The following is a 21,806-nucleotide window of genomic DNA, read 5'->3' as shown; positions in this document are numbered from 1 at the left end:
TAAAAATAAAAAGGCCAGATTGACTGCATAATTAAGACCTGGTCTCATCATATTTAGCTAAAATATCATAGTAACATGTCAGAAAGCTATGTTAACGTACTAACATTTTAAGGGAAAAAGTGTAATGACAACATTTTAAAAGTTTTATTGTCGTCAGAAAAAAACTATTTAAACTATTCAAAATAAGTGGAAGTATAACAATATATGTTTGTGATAACTGATGTGAATTTTAAAAAATATTTGGCAACTTATACTGATCGAATCCATATTTTAGAAAAATAATGCCTCTGATTTTAAAATGCTTAATAAAAAAAAACTTTCATCTGGAAAACAATCTTGAGCGTAATTAGAATATAACAAATATTTGAAGAAATTATTATATTTTGAAAAACACATTTTTTACCTATAAGCTTATTGGACTGAAATGGAATATGATCGAATGTGTTATTATGAATTTTTTAAAATATTATGATGATCGAAGTACATCTCTCTATATATTTCTGCATATGTAACATTATTGTAATTTGGTACTAATGACAGCCTATCAAGTCTTCATTAGTTATTAACACAACACAGACTAAGATTTTACAGAAATTTTGAGAAACTCCCACAAAGTGTTTGACTGATGACATATTTAGGTCAACAGGAAAAAAAAAAAAACAAGAGCCACAACAGGATTTAGAAGTCATTTAGCTCCACCTCACCTAATGGGAGAATCCCCTCTGAAACATGCTTAGGTGGTCATGGATCAGGGATTGGGTTATTGTTCTCTACCATAAAAACTAATCACTTGTTTGTTTTTTTTTTCTTAAGAAATGTTGCATTGATTAAGACCACCAATAATGAAAATTGTTTATTAAAAAAAAAAAAAAGACACAGGGACCTATACCTAGTCCCTCTTCACAAGGCACAAAGTCTTCTTTCAACTTAACTGTCTATTAGTCATGTCAAAATAAATGTAAATAAAGCTATAAATTTTCTCTGGACATAATAAGTTTCTTGCTACAGAACATTTTTAAACCATAACATTAATATATATGAGAAAATGGTTGGCTGATAATGTAAGTAATTGTATCCATTTATTTCATGATTATATCTAATCCAATACCAGAAATGTTATCCCAAACATTAAATAAAGTTAAAGCATAGCAAGTTTTTAGTAAGGATGGCACAGTGGTTAAAAGCTCAGCTGCTAACCAAAAGGCTGGCAGTTCAAACCCACCAGGCACTCCTTGGAAACCCAGTGGGGCAGCTCTACTCCATCCTATAGGGTTGCTATGAGTCGGAAGCAACTCACCGGCAATGGGTTTGGTTTTTGGTATTCAATTAGCAATTATATTCTTAATTTCTCAGAACTGGTATGCTCAGCAGGTGTTCTAGAAAATGTTACTTTTTCTAGAGTGCCCATTTAAGGAAAAATATGTGGAAATAAGCACTTTTACTCATTTGGTCAGATGGGGAGAGGCTATCAGAAATACCAGTTACAAGCACATTTTTATAACAGAAAACCAAAACATTAAATTAAAAAAACCCAAACCCATCTCCATTGAGTCGATTCTGACTCACGGTGACCCCACGGGTTACGGAGTAGAACTGCGCTCCCTAGAGTTTTCTTGGCTATAATCTTTAGAGAGGCAGGTCGCCAGGCCTTTCTTCCATAGCACTGCTGGGTGGGTTCAAACTGCCAGCCTTTCGGTTACTGGTCCAGCACAAACTTCTCACGCCACCCAGTTCCACTGCAACATGCACCTCATTTCAGACTGTCTTGTGTATTTTTAAATACGTTGTACACTGGCTGAAGGAGTCCATGGGTGGCGTCAACGGTTCAGTGCTCAACTACTAGCTGAGAAACTGGCAATTCAAACCCACCCAGAAGAGCCTCGGAAGATAGGTCTTGTGACCTGCTTCTGGAAGGTCACAGCCTTGAAAACCCTACGGAGTAGTTCTCTGCACAGACGGGGTTCCCATGAGTCAGAATCAACTGGAAAGCAACTAACAACCACACGCTCACTGAAGGTTTACCTATATTGATAAATTATGAATCTTTTCAGCATTTTTTAAGATTGTTAACAAGTAGGAACACTTCTTATTTATTGCATATTCTCCATTCCTCATACATTTCTATGGGTGTTTATTAGATACTAATTCTTAGGTATGCTTTTTAAAATGACATTCTATGTCAAGTTGGTCAATTTTTTTCTCTTCCTTAAGAAATAGTTCAAAATAATATAAAGTAAAATTGTATACACTGCAGTTTCAGAAAAGAAACTAAAAAGCGTGAGGAAAAATTCAGGTGTTTGCTCTCATACCTTCTAGCTATGTAAGATGCAGCTAGGGAAGAGAGTGCAAGGTGGGACAGGCTCCAGATCATTAAGGGTTTTTTTGTTTTTGTTTTTGTTTTTGTTTTTAAAGATACATTAAAGGAGTTTGGATTTTATCCTAAGGGCAATAGATAGCAATTGAAGATTTATAAAGTAGGGGGTATCTGGCGAGATTTATAATCAAGGAAGATCACTCTTGCTACTATAAAGGTAACTCAATTAGAGGAGAGCAAGGCTGAAGGCAGAGACCGTTAGGATACTGACACAATGATAAGAGAAGAAATGATAGATGCATGCTCCCTGTAGCTTCTGCTTCCCCACTGCATTGTAATTGCTTGACTGTCTCCTCCATTAGGCTGTAAGATCAGTAGTCAGAGGCCTTGTCTGTCCTCATCACTCTCCATCCCCAGGCCCTAGCACAAAGCCAGCCACATAGCAGTATTTAGTGTGCAATAAAATTTGTTATATGAATGATTAAATAATGAGAAAATGAATTAAGAAACTACATAGATGCTAAAGTTAATGCATACACCCAGTAAGCACTGCACACTGTAGTTCAGGTAAGCTTCCAGCCTCATTCTCCCAAACACCTGTAACTACAGACACACGCTACCCTCTCCAGCCACATATGAGAACCTAAATAACACAGCCATTACATAATTCTTGAGCAGAAAGAAGAAGGTGGTAGGGAAGAAACAGTAGCTCAAATAATTTCAGATGGTGCTACCGGAATAAGTTAGTTGCTATCTAGAGACTTGGAGGGAGCAGGATAAAGGAGAGGCCATGTTTGTTTCAATCGTTCATTTATTCATTCATTTATTCACAAAATTAACAAATATTTATTGAGCACCCATTATATACCAGGCACTGTGCTCTTCAAGACATTTATAAATAATATAGTCCATATGCTCTGTACTCACTGCCTGAGTTCAGGTCCCAATTTAACAACTGGGATCATATGTCACCTTGGGCAAATTACTTAACCTCTTTGTGCCCTGGTATCCCATCTGTAAAATGAAGCTAATGATAGTTACTTATCTCATAGGGTCCTTGTGGACATTAAATAATATATGTAAAGTGCCTGGCACATAGTAAGCATTTATATACATAAACTGTCGTTACAACCCTACATTGAGAATTTATAACCTTGGGGATTGCCTTTACTTTGTATCCTAAAATATGTGAGAATTGGCACAAAAAGGTTCATTTCTAGGAAGAATGTAGGGAATGGGTTTGAACAAATAAATATTATACATGCACCATATACTAGACACAAAGTTAGGTGTTTTATACAATGATTTTTTTTTTAACTAGTGTTCTGGAGTCAGATAAAACTGATTTTGATCTCCTAAACACTTACCAGCTTTGACAAATTACCAACTTCACTAAGGCTCAGTTTCCCCAGGTATAAAGTGAGGATAATAATAATAGCTGTCTGAAAGGGCTGCTGTGAGAATTAAAGGGAACAATGTATACAGACTCTGGCCACAGGAGTGCTCATTAGATGTGAGCTGCTATGATTACTTCTCACAAAATTCCTCGGGATTAGGCATTAATATCCTTATCTAACAGATGAGGTTATTAAGGCTCAGAAGTTAAACAAATGACTTGAGGACAAATATCTAATAAATAGCAAATTGAAGATCCAAGCCCAAAGCTATATGGATTTAAAGATTGTATTACTTTAACCACATTACACTGCTTCCCTTATTGCTTTTTTAAAATCACTGATTATAAATAAATAACACCATATGATACATGATATTTCAGACTGATACATCTGCAGTTCTTGGTAATAATAAGCTTTGACTCTTCAAAATGTTTATATTTACAAGTTGCATAATATTTATGCATAGTTGCAAAAGCAAGGCACAGACAGATTACCTAATTTTACATTAAATATATGGCACATAATGAAAAAACACTCAGGGTCCTACTTTTTTGTTTCCTACTGAAGATACTTGCTCCAGTTTTACAGAATATTTTTAATATGTTTCCACCACAGGATCTTAAAATATATAGGTCATGTAATTATACTAAAGTAGGAATTCTGACCAGACACGGAGGTTTATAAGTCTGATTATATTTCTGCTTATCCAGCTTCATGGAACATTTCATAATAATAACAACAAAAACAGTAGAAACCTGATCCAAAATTTTAAAGAACAGAATTAGGTTGATCTTCATTCTTTATAGAGGCAACCTGGAGAAACAAACTAGAGAGGAATAAAAATAAAAATAGAGGGAAAATAAAGATAAAATGAGAAGCATACAGCTTGAATAAAAAACTGAAAATGGAGAAAGGGACACATAAAATACATAAAAGAGACTTAGCACTTTTTTTTATTCTAGTAAAATAAAACCATTTGGGAGATTTTCTTATGACGATAATCAAAACCAAAAGTTAGCTTGGCCACTTGTGTAATTTATTGTCACAATAAACTAAATTCCCCATGATATACTAATCATTCCCATAGTGGAAGAATTTATTTTCAAGATATAAACAACTACAAATATATAAATTATTACAAAAACACTTCATGAATTTAATGCATTAATCATCCACTTTCAAAGTCTTCATATTTTAACTTCATGCTATGGATTATCCAATTTGTTTAGCTTTAAGCTCTTTCTCACCCAAGTGCCAGTCCTATGTTTCTACTATAGACCTCATCTCCTCAAACTCAACTATTCAAAACTCAAACTAATTTTCTATCAGGCCCTTCATTCACCTTCAGTGGAGAATTTTTTTGAATTGTCTGTGGGCCAGCAGCTCAAGCTACCACTCCTAAAACAGGCAAATGCACTGTATTAATTTCCTAGAACTGTGGTAACAAAATACGACAAACTGGGTGACTTCTAAGAAACGAAATGTATTCTCTCACAGTTCTGAAGGCTAGCGGTCCAGATTCAGAGTGTCGGCAGGCCCATGCTCTCACTCAAGGTTGTACGAGAAGATCCTTTCTTGTCTCTCCAGGCTTCTGGTGACGCCAGGTGTCGCCTGGTACGCAGATACATCTCCACACAGATGTCTCTCCTCTGAAGCTGTCTCTCTGGGCCTCTCCTCCTCGTTTATAAGGACACCACTCAGACTGGATCAGGTCACATCCTACTCTGTTTGGGTCTCATGCTAACTTAACTGATGACATATTCAAAGACCCGATTCCCAAACAAGGTCATGTTCATAAGTACCAGGGGTTAGAATTTCAACATATCTTTTCAGGGGGACACAATTCAATCCATAACAACCACTAACACTTTGTTGACTGATTTCTCCCTGACTTCAATTTTCTATTCCTTTAGATCCCAGGTATTTTTATTTTAAATCAAAATCCGACAAAGCATGTTTTACACCATATATGAAAATAACTCAAAATGGATCAACGTAAGAACTAAAACCATAAAACTCTAAGAACAAAACATAGGGTAAAGCTTCAGGGTCTAGTATCTGACAGTAGATTCTTAGATATGACACCAAAAGCGTAAGCAACAAAAGACAATCTAGATAAATTGGATTTTATCACAATTAAAAACTGTTGTGCACCAAAAGATTTTAACAAGAGTGAAGAGACAACCTACAGAATGGGAGAACATACTTGGGAGCCACGTATGTCATAAGCATTTAATATCCAGAATATATAAAGGACTCCTACAACTCAATAGCCCAATTAAAAAATAGGCAAAGGGCTCGAATAGACATTTCTCCAAAGAAGATATACGAATGGCCAACAAGCACATAAAGAGATGCTCAAAGTCAGTAGTAACTATAGAAATGCAAATCAAAACCACAATAACACAGACACTTCACCAAAGAAGACAAACATGAAAAGATGCTCACAGTCATTAGCCATTAAACCAAAAAAAAAAAAAAAAAAAAACCCACTGCCGTCGAGTCGATTCCTACTCGTAGCGACTCTATAGGACAGAGTAGAACTGCCCGATAGAGTTTCCAAGGAGTGCCTGGTGGATTCGAACGGCCGACTTCTTGGTTAGGAGCCGTAGCACTTAACCACTATGCCACCAGGGTTTCCTCATTAGCCATTAGAGAGATGTAAATTGAAACGACAATGAGATACCACCCCACCCGTGCAAAAACAGCACTGATTTAAAAGAAAAAAAAAAAAAAACAGCAAATGCTGGTGAGGATTTGGGGAAATTGGAAACCTTATCTATGATAAAAAAAAAAAAAAATTTTTTTTTTCTATGATAGGGGATTGTAAAATGGCACAACCACTATGCAAAATGGTATAGTGCTTCCTCAAAAGATCCAGCAATCCCACTCCTAGGTATGTACTCTAAAAACCAAAAACCAAATCCATTGCCATTGATTCAATTCTGCCTTTCCCATCACCATAGGCGTGCGTACGTCTGCTCCTGTCTCTTTTATTATTTTTTTTTTTTTTAGGAAACCCTGGTGGTGTAGTTGTTATGTGCTGCGACTGCTAACCAAGAGGTCGACAGTTCGAATCCGCCAGGCGCTCCTTGGAAACTCTATCGGGCAGTTCTACTCTGTCCTATAGGGTCGCGATGAGTCGGAATCGATTCGACGACAGTGGGTTTAGGACACCCTCGCAGAAAACCCAGTGCCGTCAAGTCGATTCCGACTCATCGCGATCCTATAGGACAGTGTAGAACTGCCCCCATAGAGTTTCCAAGGAGCGCCTGGCGAATTCGAACTGCCGATCCTTTGGTTAGCAGCCATAGCACTTAACCACTACGCCACCAGGGTTTCCTAGGACACCCCAGAGATCTAATAAAAGAGACACGAGCAGACATATGCCCATCCTTGTTCACTGCAGCATTATTCACAATTGCAAAAAAGATGGAAACAAGGTAAGTGCCCATCAACGGACGAAAGAATAAATAAAACATGGTATATACATACAATAGAATTCTATGCAGCCATAAAGAATAGCGGTGAGTCCCTGAAATATAACACGGATGAATCTGGAGGACATTGTTACTAAGTGAAATAAATCAATCACAAGAGGGCAAATGTTGTATGATCCCACTTTCATAAGGCCAAAATAGAGAGAGAGAGAGACTACTACTCATTGGTGGTTACCAGGTATGGGTGAGGAGGAGGGAGGAGGGAAGCACTCTCAAGATAGTAAACCAAACCCTTTGCCATGGTGTCCATTCCAACAAAAAGTGACCCTAGAGGACGGAGGAGAACTGCCCTATAGGGTTTCCAAGGAACGGCTGGCTAAATGGATTCAAAATGCCAACCTTTTGGGTTAGCAGCTGAGCTCTTAACCACTGCAGCACCAGGGCTCCTCACTGTTATTTTTGGTGATGGGAAAGGTAGCATCAAATGTGGATGAAGTGCACACAATCTGACCAACGTAAATGATATCACTAAGAAGTGCACAAGAGAAAAGGACATTTTTGGTAAAGGATATGACAAATACAATTTTGCAACAACAACCAAAAAATATGTGTGTGGTTACACAAATATGTATATAGGCATATATGTGTATGGATATGCAAATGTGCGTACATATACATGCACAGATAACGGTATCTATAGGTATACGTACATACAGGTATGTGTGTATGCATGTATACCCATATATATAATAAACCACATAGGGAACACAGTTACCAATACTTCAGCTAAACACCTCACAAGATTGGTTTTCTGGATTTAAAGGCTTACGGCCATAGTCCTGTAGGACACCTCATTTAACTGGCATAATACAGTTCATAAAGTATACGTTCTACATCCCAGTGTGATAAGTAGTGTCTGGGGTCTTAAAAGCTTGTGAGTGGCCATCTAAGACACAACTATTGGTCTCTATTTGTCCAGAACAAAAGGCAATGAAGGAAACCAAAAACTCAGAGAAAAGGCATAGGATAATGGGGGTGAAAGCTGTGTAAGAGTGAGGCAATAAGGAAGAAAAAAACAAAAAACCAAACTAAACTCGTTGCCATCAAGTCAATTTTGACTCATAGCAACCCTACTGGAGAGAGTACAACTGCCCCCAGAGGGTTTTCAAGGAGAGGCTGGTAGATTCGAACTGCCAACCTTTTGGTTAGCAGCCAAGCTCTTTAACAACTGCACCACCAGGCTGCAATGAAGAAAAGGAGAAGTAAATATTTCTTGAACTGATTGAAACATGGCATTAAGTATGGCTGTTTCTTTCAAGAATTTAGCTAGCAAAAAGAGGAAACTCACTCCTGAAGGGATAGCAGGACCAAGAGAAAACATTTAGAAGATTTGAGAATGCTTGTGGGCAAAAAGGAAGAAATCAGTCACCGAAATTTGAAGGTACAAGTTCTCATTGCCTGCAATATTATAACTTCATCTTCCACATTGTTGCCAAAGTGACTTACATAAAATACATATCCGACTACATCACTTCCCAGCTTAAAACCCTTAGAAACTCCCTATCACCTACAGATAAAGTCTAAGACCCTTAGCAATACAGAGAACACCTCCCTGATCTCTTTAGCTATTCCAGCCTTGCTGTTGACACCATATGTAGTGGTCTCGAAGGGGGAGGGAAGCAGTACCAGCCAGTTGCATGGGCATCACCTAAGAGCTGGTAATAAACATGTATCTATGAGCTCTGTACCTGGAAATTCTGATTCGGGAGGTCTGGGGTAGGGCCAGGAACCTGAGGTCAAGAGATTCTGATAAGCAGTCAAGTTTAGGAACTACTACACTAGTTTAACATGGCTTTGCAGCGGGAAAGACCCAAAGCAAATCCCTGTTCTACCCTTTAGAGGCTAAGTGGCCTTAAACAAGTTACTGAGTCTAAGGGTCTCAGAGTTTTTTCTTTTCTAAAATAGCAATAATATCTCACTCATAGAACATTGTAGGTATTAAATTAGATAATATGTGTAAAATACTTAGCATATTTATATAAACATATGCTAAGTATGTATGCAAAACCAAATAGATGTTAATTATTAGTAACAATTTAACACTCAACTGCCCAAACCATCTCCACCTCCTCCCCATTCCCAACCTTTGTTCATGCTCCCTTCTCTTCCTGGTACTTCCTTCTTTTTTGGTCCTGGCAGACTTCTAAACTTTTAAGATTCTGCTCCTGCCATCTTCCACACCAAGCCTTTACACCCACCCTACCGCTTTCCCCATCCCGATCTTCCTTCCTTCGTTTCCTAGGCTGGGCAAAGCACCTCTTCTCTGTAATCCAAAAGCCCCCTGAGCTTACCTCTCTTCATTTATCCAATAATATTTATTGAGCACCTACTATACATTAAAAAAAATTTTTTTTATTTTTACTATACATTAGGCACTGAAGACACAATGAATAACAAAACAAACATGCGCTGATGTTCTAACTGAGAATCAGATATTAAACAAATTACACAATGACTGCAATTAAATCATCACACTGCAATCAATTTGTATCTGATGTAACTGCTGTCAATAAGCTGTACACCTGTAAAAAGCTGAATTGGCAAAAGTTGTGTAATAGATATATTTACAACAACAACACCAAAAAGAGCAGCTGTTGAAGCTGCTTATGTATAACCAAACACCTCATGGAATTTGGCTTCTTGGTTCAGAGGTTTAGGATCATGGTTTCACGGGACATCCCAGTTATTTGGCCTAATATCATGTTTAGTTCTTTAGTTCTATCCCTTAGTTCGTGCATAATCTTAAAAGGCTGCAAGCAGTCATCCAAGGTACAACAATTGGTTTTTGTTTTCCTGGAGCAACAGAGAGGAAGGAGGAGAGTCAGGACAGGAGGAAGAAATGGAATGTGTGACTAACTGCCTCCATGAACAACTGCCTCCTTCGCCATGCGACCGGAAGAGCTGGGTGGTACCCAGTTACCATTACTGAATGTTTTGATGAAACAGTCTATAGAGAAATGCTGATCAAAAGGGGGAAAATTCAGAACAGATATTTAAAATTCTCATGGACTCCAGACTTTCTAGAGCCATGGAGGCTGGCTGAACCCCAGAAATTATTGCCTGAAATATTCTTTAATCCTTAAACTTTAAACCAAAAATATCTCCTGAAGTCTTCAGAAAATCAAACAATAGTTTAGCTTAGTTTACCGAAGAATGTCTGCCTTGACTTAAAAGCCTGTAAGTGGTCATCTAAGATACATCTACTGGTCCCATCCCGGCTGAAGCAAAGGAGAATGAAGAAAACCAAAGACACAAGGGAAAGGCTAGTCCAAAGGACTAAAGGACCACAGCTACTACAACCTTTGCCAGACTGAGCCCAGAACACTACATGGTGCCCAGATACTATTACTGACTGCTCTGACAGGGATCACAATATAGGGTCCCAGACAGAGTTGGAGAAAAATGTAGAACAAAATTCTAACTCACAAAAAAAAAAAAAAAAGACAAGGCTTACTGGTCTGACAGAGCCTGGAGAAACCTCAGGAGTAGTGCCCCTCGGACACTCTTTTAGCTCAGCAATGAAGTCACTCCTAAGGGTCACCCTTCAGCCAAAGATTAGACAGGCCCACAAAACAAAACGAGACTAACTGGGCACACCAGCCCAGGGGCCAGGATGAGAAGGCAGGAGGGGACAGGAAAGCTGGTAATAGGGAACCCAAGGTCAAGAATGAAGAATGTTGATATGTTGTACAGTTGGTAACAAATGTCACAAAACAATATGTGTACTAAGTCTTTATTGAGAAGCTACTCTGTTACGTAAACCTTCATCTAAAGTACAATAATAAAAAAAATTTAAGTAAATTATAAAAAAAAAATTTGTATCTTTCTGCCAGTAATAACTAAGCCTCTTAAAAGTATATCAAATTCATCTTTATATCTCTTGCATTCAGCAACATCTCGCATAAAGACATTATTAATAAACCTTAACTAAAGAGACCACTGCCCCCACCCAGAAAAAACCTACTGCCATCAAGTTGATTCCGAATCACAGTGATGTCATGTGTTACACAGTAGAACTGCTCCATAGAGTTTGCTTGACTGTAATCTTTACAGAAGTAATAGACAGCCAGGCCTTTCTTCCGTGGTGCCACTGGGTTCAAACCAACATCCCTTAGGTTAGTGGTCAAGCGCAAACTGTGTGCCATCCAGGGACCTCAGCTAAATAGAAGAAGGCCTAATTGTTGAAGAAAAGTCCCGGGCAGACAAGAGTGGATGGGATTATGAATACGGATGAAAAAAGTTGCCTTGAACAAGAGAAGCAACAGCTCTTCCACTAAGGTAACTAAAGGAAGTTAAGAAAGGAGAATGTTGATGAAGGTATGTTTGAAGGTTGAAGTAACAAGTTAAGGGGGCTAAAAGTCTGGTGGCTACTATTTTTGTAGTACAAAGCCAGATCACCTGCTGAGAATAAGAAGGTTGAGGTTGGATCAGGAGAGTTAAAGGAAGATACCACTCTGCCCCCTCCGAAAAAAAAAGAAAAAAGTTAAAAACAGTAATAGACTATGCAGCTCCGTCAGTAGGTAATCTAAAGTAGACGTTGGTCATCATCATCGTTGTCATGGATTGAATTATTTCCCCCCCAAAATTATGTCCCCCCCTAAATTGGTTTGGACATGATTCCCAGTATTCTGTGGTTGTCTTCCATTTTGTGATTGTAATTTTAATGTCAGAGAGGATTAGGGTGAGATTGTAACACCCTTACCAGGTCACATCCCTGATCTAATGTAAAGGGAGTTGCTCTGGGGTGTGGCCTGCACCACTTTTTATCTCTTAAGAGATAAAAGGAAAGGGAACCAAGCAGAGAGTTAGGGACCTCATATCACCAAGAAAGCAGCACTGGGAGCAGAGCACATCCTTTAGACCTGAGGTTCCTGCACTGAGATGCTCCCAGACCAAGGGAAGACTGATGACAAGGACCTTTCTCTAGAGCCGACAGAGAGAGAAAGCCTCTCCTGGAGCAAGCACCCTGAATTCAGACTTCTACCCTACTGGACAGTGAGAGAATAAACTTCTCTTTGTTAAAGCCATCCACTTGTAGTATTTCTGTTAGAGCTACACTAGATGACTAAGACAATCATTTTCTTTTTTTTTTTTTGGCCGGGGAGGAGCACCCAACGTCTAAATACTCTTCCTATTGGAGAAAACCCCTGTTGTGTATAATATTGACACGATATGGTGTCCTCCCTTTCACTAAAGGAAACCCTGGTGGCGTAGTGGTTAAGAGTCACAGCTGCTAACCAAAAGGTCGACAGTTTGAATCCACCAGGCACTCCTTGGAAACCCTTTGGGGCAGTTCTACTCTGTTCTATAGGGTCGCGATGAGTCGCAATCAACTCAATGGCAACAGGTTTTCTTTCACTAAATAAGCCAATGACAGTATATCCTCTCCCTCCACCACCCCTGACCCCCACCACCTGGTGGTGAAGAAATAGGCATGTGACCTAGGTGCAGTCAATGAGATACTTTTGTCTAGGATTTCAGATCTTGAGGTAATACAAGAATGCAGGGGCAGTTTTTAAATTATCAGGATGACAGAAGAAACAGCAGCAGGAATTTAGTAGCAGGGATCCAGTGGCAGTGGTACGAGCAGTGGCACATTAACCAGGTTGTCTGTATAGCGTGGCATTAGCTGTGATCTATGCCGCTAAACCCTCTTGGTTCTTTCCTATATTCCAACCTGGTCCTCCAGCTTTCCTGTTGATTCTGTAAGCGTCCTACTAGCTTCTAATAAATTCCTTTTCTACTTTGTTAGCCCTGTTAACCTAACTAAACTAGGCCCAAAAAGGAGTCGCTTGTGCTGAGCCCCATGTCAACAAACCGAAACCTAAGCTTCTAAATATCTCTTGTAAATGCCTAACCTTCCCAGGAGCTGAAATCTAAGTCAATCAATTGACTCTCCTGGAAACAGAAACCTAAGTTAGCCAATGAGGAGCTGCCCACTGAGTTTAACCTGGTTCAAAATTTCCCCTTAAAATACAGGGTGGAAAGGAGAAGTATGCTGTCACATTATAGGGAGAGCAAGTAGCATCGCATAACAATGTGTGCATAAATTTTTGCATGAGAAACTAACTTGAACTGTAAACTTTCACTTAAAGCGCCATTAAAAAAAAAAAATTCTCCTTAATCTCAAATAAGGAAAGAAGGTGCTCACCAGAAAATTTGAAATTTTTCCAATATACACTTCCTTGTTATAAAACTCTTTCACTTTGCACTGCGTTTAGGAACACTTGTCTGACTTCCAGAAGAGACATTCCCTGGTTCATGAACCGAAAAATAAAGCTTATGAGTTCATACACAAATTTAATGTTGTAAAAATTTTATTTTTAACAGCCCAAATCAGTTTTGTTTGACTGATAGACTGGGGGTGGGGGAGAGAAGGGACAAGGAACTAATGGTCTTGATAAGATCGACAGCCAAGTATTACACTTGTAATGGAGGAGAGCACCAACGGAAGTTTAGGTGATTGGTCAGTCAACAGAATGAAGGAACAAAGATATCAGGATAGGGTGTTGAAAAGAAGTGGAAGTAAAGGTCACTAGAATTGAAAAGAACAAGAAACTATAAAACCAGGTGTTGAATGGGTGGTCCACGCGGTCAGTGAAGTTATCCAGAATGATGGCAGAATTTGGGATAGACATAAAACTGATAAAGTGCCATGTCTTTGACCAACAAGAAGGAATGAGCTAGGGGGAGGCTGACAGATGTCAATAACAAAGAGAGATAGATGTTATGGATAGAACTGCGTCCCTGAAAAATGTGCGTCAACTTGGCTATGCCATGATTCCCAGTATTGTGCGGTTGTCCACCATTTTGACATCCGACGTGATTACTCTATGTTGTAAATCCTAATCTCTATGATGTTAATGTTGCTATGAGTCAGAATCAACCCCATGGCAATGGGTTTGGTTTTCCTTGTTTTTTATGATGTTAATGAGGCAAGGTTAGAGGCAGTTGTGTTAATGAGACAGGATTCAATCTATCGGATTAGATTGTATCTTGAGTCAATCTCTTCTGAGATATGAACAGAGAGGAGCAGGATCTCCTAGTACCAAAGCTGAAGAACCAGGAGGGGAGCACATCTGGGTCCAGAAGAGTTTAGAACTCCTAGACCCACTCAAGGGAAGACTGATGACAAGGACCTTCTCCTGGAGCTGATAAAAACAGAGAGCCTTCCCCTGGAGCTGGCACCCTGAATTCGGACTTGTAGCTTCCTAAACTCAGAGAGAATAAATTTCTGTTTGTTAAAGTTATCCACTTTTGGTAATTCTCTTGTAGCAGCACTAGATGATGAAGATGGAACGTGATTAAGATTCCAAGTTTCAAAGGAAGGAGAATTTTCACATGAAAATGGAAGAGCAATGATTTGGAATTAGAAGCCTGCTAATTCAATTTAGTGGCTGCAGCACAAAAAGACATGAAAGAATGCATAGCCCACGTAGTGAGGAACTGAGGCCTCCAGCCAACAGCCAGGGAAGAACTGAGGCCTCCTGCCAACAGCCACATGAGTTAAACCTGAAAACAGATCCTCCAGCCCACTCAGGCCTTCAGATTACTGCATCCCAAGTCAACATTTTGAATACAACTTCATGAGAGATACAGAGCCACAATCACACAGCTAAACTGCTCTCAGATTATTGAACCTCAGAAGATGTATGAGAGAATAAATGTTTGCTGTTTTAAACCATTAAGTTTTGGGATAATTTATTACCCCAAAATGATAATAGGTAATAGCAACAGCTAACTAATACAGATTTTAGTAACTGGGAGTAAGGTGCTGCTATAACAAACATCTAAAAATACAGGAAAACCAAGCAGTGTTGCTCTTGCAAGCTCTGGGTTAAAGCTTAAAGGAAAATGGAGGGGGGGTTGCGGAGATCCATTGCAATTGAGTAGATTCTGACTCATAGTGACCTTACAGGACAGAACAGAAATGCCCCACTGGGTTTTCAAGGAGTGGCTGGTGGATTCGAACCGCTGACATTTAGGTTAGTAGCTGAGCTCCTAACCATTAAGCCACCGGGGCTCCAAAAGAAAGTTAAATTAAAAAGAGCCAGGAGTTGCTAGTTTTGAGAATTCCTACGCTCTCCAGATGACAAAATAAAAAATGGTTTGTGGGCAAAGATTGAAAACCAGGTGGTGCAGTAGTTAAGAGCTATGACTGCTAACCAAAAGGTCGGCAGTTCAAATCCACCAGATGTTCCTTGGAAACACCATGAGACAGTTCTACTCTGTCCTGTAGGGTCACTATGAGTCGGAATCAACTCCACGGCAATGGGTTTGGTTTTTTGGTTTTTTTTGGGCAAAGATCAACTTTAAGGCAGTGACAGGAAAACACAGCCTAAACATGAAGCCGAGTATATGGCTGTAACATCCTTTGTTAAGATCTCAGAACAATCAAATGCAGTGCCTCAGAGCAACAGACAAATGGCGTAAGGGTAGATCCTCTCAATCAAACAATACAAACAAAACAAAAAACTAATTGTTGAGTGGATTCCAACTCATAGTGACCCTATAGGACAGAGTAGAACTGCCCCACAGAGTTTCTCAGGCTGTAAATCTTTATGGAAGCAGACTGCCACATCTTTTTCCTGCAGAGCAGCTGGTGGGTTCGAACAGCCCACCTTCTGGTTAGCAGCCAAGCACTTAACCACTATGACACCAGGGATCCTCATGGCTTCAAAGGAAGCTGAATGTATTATCCCTCATCTGTCTTGGCAGAAGCCTAAGGTAGAGACTGATTTATCTCAAATAAGTTGTGTATGTGGCTTTTGTCTAACAGACAATGAGATTATAGGAGACTCACATAGATTTTTAGAGAATTAGAGTTTCAAAAATACTTCCAGTTTGGACTTAAAACATGTGACACCACAAGGGTGCCATGCACCTTATTTATATTATTAGCAAGCTATCCAATCCCCTTAGCAGGCCATAAGCACCTCACTTGCATAGTCCTCACCCAATCATTTAGTGGGAGTTACCAAAACTACAACTACAAGGACCATACTATGTAATTCACTGCACTGCACTAACCTAATCTTTTTTTTTCTTTATAATTTTTATTGTGCTTTAAGTGAAAGTTTACAAATCAAGTCAGTCTCTTACACAAAAACTTATATACATCTTTCTACATACTCCCAATTACTGTCCACCCTTTTTTTTTTTTTTTAATGAGACAGCCTGCTCTCTCCCTCCACTCTTTCTTTTCGTGTCCATTTCACCAGCTTCTAACCCCCTCTACCCTCTCATCTCCCCTTCAGGCAGGAGATGCCAACATACTCTCAAGTGTCCACCTGATCCAAGAAGCTCACTCCTCACCAGCATCCCTCTCATTGTCCAGTCCAATCCATGTCTGAAGAGTTGGCTTCGGGAATGGCTCCTGTCCCGGGCCAACAGAAGGTCTGGAGGCCATGACCACAAGAGTCCTTCTAGTCTCAGTAAGACCATTAAGCCTGGTCTTTTTATAAGAATTTGGGGGTCTGCATCCCACTGCTCTCCTGCTCCCTCAGGAGTTCTCTGTTGTGTTCCCTGTCAGGGCAGTCATCAGTTGTAGCCGGGCACCGCCTAATTCTTCTGGTCTCAGGATGATGTAGTCTCTGGTTCATGTGGTCCCTTCTGTCTCTTGGGCTCATAATTACCTTGTATCCTTGGTGTTCTTCATTCTCCTTTGATCCAGGTGGGTTGAGACCAATTGATGCATCTTAGATGGCTGCTTGCTAGCATTTAAGACCCCAGACACCACTCTTCAAAGTGGGATGCAGAATGTTTTCTTAATAGATTTTATTATGCCAATTGACTTAGATGTTCCCTGAAACCATGGTCCCCAAACCCCTGCCCCTGCTACACTGGCCTTCGAAACATTCAGTTTATTCAGGAAACTTCTTTGCTTTTGGTTTAGTCTAGTTGTGCTGACCTCCCCTGTATTGTGTGCTGTCTTTCCCTTTACCTAAAGTAGTTCTTATCTACTATTTAATTAGTGAATACCCCTCTCCTACCCTCCCTCCCTCCCCGCTCTTGTAACCACAAAAGAATGTTTTCTTCTCAGCTTAAACTATTTCTCAAGATCTTAATATAGTGGTCTTATACAATATTTGTCCTTTTGCAACTAATTTCACTCAGCATAATGCCTTCCAGCTTCCTCCATGTTATGAAATGTTTCACAGATTCCTCACTGTTCTTTATCGATGCATAGTATTCCATTATGTGAATATACCATAATTTATTTATCCATTCATCTGTTGATGGGCACCTTGGTTGCTTCCATCTTTTTGTTACTGTAAACAGTGCATATATCTGTTCATGTAAAGGCTCTTATTTCTCTAGGATATATTCCAAGGAGTGGGATTGCTGGATCGTATGGTAGTTCTATTTCTAGCTTTTTAAGGAAGCACCAAATCAATTTCCAAAGTGGATGTACCATTTGACATTCCCACCAGCAGTGTATAAGTGTTCCAATCTCTCCACGGCCTCTCCAACATTTATTATTTTCTGTTTTTTGGATTAATGCCAGCCTTGCTGGAATGAGATGAAATCTCATTGTAGTTTTCATCTGCATTTCTCTAATGGCTAGTGATCGTGAACACTTCCTCATGTATCTGTTAGCTACCTGAATGTCCTCTTTAGTGAAGTGTCTATTCATATCTTTTGCCCATTTTTTAACTGGGTTGTCTTTTTGTAGTTGAGTTTTTGCAGTATCATGTAGATTTTAGAGATCAGGCACTGATCGGAAATGTCATAGCTAAAAACTTTGTCCCAGTCTGTAGGTAGTCTTTTTACTCTTTTGGTGAAGTCTTTGGATGAGCATAGGTGTTTGATTTTTAGGAGCTCCCCGTTACCTAGTTTTTCTTCTACATTCTTCATAATGTTTTCTATACTGTTTATGCCATGTATTAGGGCTCCTAACGTTGTCCCTATTTTTTCTTCCATGATCTTTACCATGTTAGATTTTATATTTAGGTCTTTGATCCATTTTGACCTCGTTTTTGTGCATGGAGTGAGGTATGGGTCTTGTTTCTTTTTTTTTGCAGATGGATACCCAGTTATGCCATCACCATTTCTTAAAAAGACTGTCTTTTCCCCATTTAACTGTTTTGGGGCCTTTTTCAAATATTAACTGCTCATATGTGGATGGATTTTTGTCTGGATTCTCAATTCTGTTCCATTGGTCTATGTATCTCTGGTCATACCAGTCCCAGGCTGTTTTGACTACTGTGGTGGTATAATAAATTCTAAAATCAGGTAAAGTAAGGCCTCTCAGTTTGTTCTTTTTCAGTAATGCCTTATTTATCGGATGCCTCTTTCCCTTCCATACGAACTCGGTGATTTGCTTCTCTATCTCATTAAAGAATGTTGTTGGGGTTTGGACTGGAATTGCATTAAATGTATAGATCGCTTTTGGTAGAATAGACATTTTTATAATGCTAAGTCTTCCTATCCATGACCAAGGTATGTTTTTCCACTTATGTAAGTCTCTTTTGGTTTTTTGCAGAAGTGTACTGTAGTTTTCTTTGTATAAGTCTTTTACATCTCTGGTAAGATTTATTCCTAAGTATTTTATCTTCTTGGGGGCTACTGTAAATGGCATTGATTTGGTGCTTTCCTCTTTGATGTTCTTTTTGTTGGTGTAGAGGAATCCAACTGATTTTTGTATGTTTATCTTGTATCCCAATACTCTGCTGAACTTTTCTATTAGTTTCAGTAGTTTTCTGGAGGATTCCTTTGACTCGATGGCAGTGGGTTGGTTGGGTGGGTTCCTTGGGGTTTTCTGTGTATAAGATCATGTCAACTGCAAATAGAGATACTTCTACTTCTTCCTTGCCAATCTGGATGTCCTTTATTTCTTTATCTAGTCTAATTGCTCTGGCTAGGACCTCCAACACAATGTTGGATAAAAGTGGTGATAAAGGGCATCCTTGTCTGGTTCCCGAGCTCAGTGGGAATGCTTTCAGGCTCTCTTCATTTAGGGTGATGTTGGTTGTTGGCTTTGTATAAATGCCCTTTATTATGTTGCGGAATTTTCCTTCTATTCCTATTTTGCTGAGAGTTTTTATCATGAATGGGTGTTGGACTTTGTCAAATGCCTTTTCTGCATCAATTGATAAAATCATGTGATTCTTGTCTTTTGTTTCATTTGTGGTGGATTACATTAATTGTTTTTCTAATGTTGAACTACCCCTGCATACCTGGTATGAATCCCACTTGGTCATGGTGAATTATTTTTTTGATGTGTTGTTGAATTCTATTGGCTAGAATTTTGTTGAGGATTTTTGCATCTATGTTCATGATGGATATAGGTCTATCATTTTCTTTTCTTGTGGTGTCTTTACCTGGTTTTGGTATCAGGGATATGCTGGCTTCATAGAGTGAGTTTGGTAGCATTCCATCCTTTTCTATGCTCTGAAATACCTTTAATAGTAGTGGTGTTAACTCTTCCCTGAAAGTTTGGTACAACTCTGCAGTGAAGCCATCCAGACCAGGGCTTTTTATTTGTTGGGAGTTTTTTGATTACCTTTTCAATCTCTTCTTTTGTTACGGGTCTATTTAGTTGTTCTACCTCTGTCTGTGTTAAAGTTTAGGTAGGTAGTGTGTTTTTAGGAATTCATCCACTTCTTCTAGGTTTCTGAATTTGTTAGAGTACAATTTTTCATAGTAATCTGACACAATTCTTTTAATTCCAGTTGGGTCTGTTGTAATATCGCCCATCTCATTTCTTATTCAGGTTATTTGCTTCCTTTCCTGTTTTTGTCAGTCTGGCCAATGGTTTATCAATTTTGTTAATTTTTTCAAAGACCCAGCTTTTGTTCTTGTTAACTCTTTTTTCTGTTCTCTAATTCATTTAATTCTGCTCTAATTTTTATTATTTGCTTTCTTCTAGTGCCTGAGGGTTTCTTTTGTTGCTCTCTATTTGTTCAAGCTGTAGCGACAGTTCTTTGATTTTGGCCCTTTCTTCTTTTTGTATTTGTGCATTTATTGATATAAATTGACCTCTGAGCACCACTATTTCTACTTTTAAAAAGAATCTAATAAATAAAAATAAACCAATGGAACAGACTCGCGAGTCCATCACGTACAGCCCTCACAATGTCAACACTCCACCATTTCTACCCAGCCTGCCCTGTTTCCATCCATCCAGTCTCCCTGCCCCTCCTTGCATTCTCATCTTTGCTTTTGGGTAAGTGTTAACCATTTGGTCTTATATAGTTGACTATTTAAAGGAGCACATTTCCAATGAGTGTTTTTATTTTATAGGCCAATGTATTATTTGGCTGAAAGGTGACCTGCAGGAGTGGCTTCAGTTTCAGATCAAAAGGTACCTTAGGGCTATAGTCTCAGGGGTTCCTCCGGTCTCTATCAGTCCAGTAAGTCTGTTGGGTTTTTTTGTTTTTTTATGAATTTGAGTTTTATTCTACATTTTTCTCCCATTCTAACTGGGACCTTCTGATTCATTCCTGGTGAGAACGGTAGTAGTGGTACCACCACCTAGTTCTAGTCTCAAGCTAGAAGAGTCTGTGGTTGTGTAAGCCATTAGTCCTGTGGACTAATTTCTTCCTTAAGTCTTTGGTTTCCTTCACTCCTCCAATAAAATCTTTTAACTCTAATTGTATTCATCAGATTTTTCTTTCTACAAAATATGCTTAACACAATTAAAAAATTTTTAACTATATCATTCTTTCTAGGAAGGCTTTCAAATTACCTAAAATTATCTAAAAAATATGTGATCACTTCTCTTACAATGTACCCTGACGCTTTTTAAACAGTACCATACAACTCTAAGGACATTTTAAAATAAAAAGCATTTATTAAATAATTCTGGCTCCTAAGGTTTACCGTCATAAAGATCAAGCAGTATTACTATTATCAAAAGACGGATCTTCGGCAGTTTCTTTTCTCCGCTATTTTTCTGTGATCGCCACAACAAACGACTAAAAACATCTCAGGGCTGTTTTTTCGTTTGTAAATATTAGTTATTAACCTGAATTCACTTTGTTTCATGCTGAGAAAAATGGTATGTTGATAGTGTTTTGAGCGCTCAAGAAAGGAAACAAAGGTGGAGTATTTTTTTTCACGGGCAAAGTGTTTACCTCTACTCCTTTATGGTTTTTTAAATATTGTTTTTCCGGTGACTTTGTCAATTACTAAACAATTTAATAAAACGGGTAACTAAGAGAAGGTAGTGATCAACGTTTGGGTGTTAAATCACATTACTCAATGAAAACAATTTAAAAGTCTTGCAAATAAACGTGGATAATCGGTTTTCCGCTTCCCCAAACATGAAACACATCAATCCTGCCCCGATGACCTACAGTGACCGAGCCTCTCCGCCCGGCCGGAGCACAGGCTTTTTAAAGCGTGGCCACTCGATTTTGCAACTTAGTCTTTATTAAAATTGTTTTACGTTTTTTGTTTCTTAAGACAACAGGCCGGGGGTGAGGAAAAGAGGGAGGCGCAAAACCAGCCGCAGGGCAGGCATTCCCGACGAGACGCCGAAGCAGCTGCTGTGACCTCTCCTCCCACCTCCTCGCTAGGGAGGCAAAATGGTGGCCGCAAACACCATCAGGCAGGGCTCGGGCGGGGTTTCCACGCGGCCGAAGAGGATCC

The 21,806-nt window shown here is 39.1% G+C and overlaps 1 protein-coding gene across 1 annotated transcript in view; it reads right to left on the bottom strand.

Moving 5' to 3' along the window:
* Positions 1-21,806, bottom strand: part of EFCAB2 (EF-hand calcium binding domain 2) — an 89,161-nt gene that overhangs the window by 65,884 nt on the left and 1,471 nt on the right. The window lies entirely within an intron of this gene.

The sequence above is a fragment of the Loxodonta africana genome, chromosome 25 (assembly GCF_030014295.1).
Source record: "Loxodonta africana isolate mLoxAfr1 chromosome 25, mLoxAfr1.hap2, whole genome shotgun sequence".
NCBI classification, from domain to species: Eukaryota; Metazoa; Chordata; class Mammalia; order Proboscidea; family Elephantidae; genus Loxodonta; species Loxodonta africana.
This window is presented reverse-complemented; position numbering and strand designations above follow the sequence as displayed.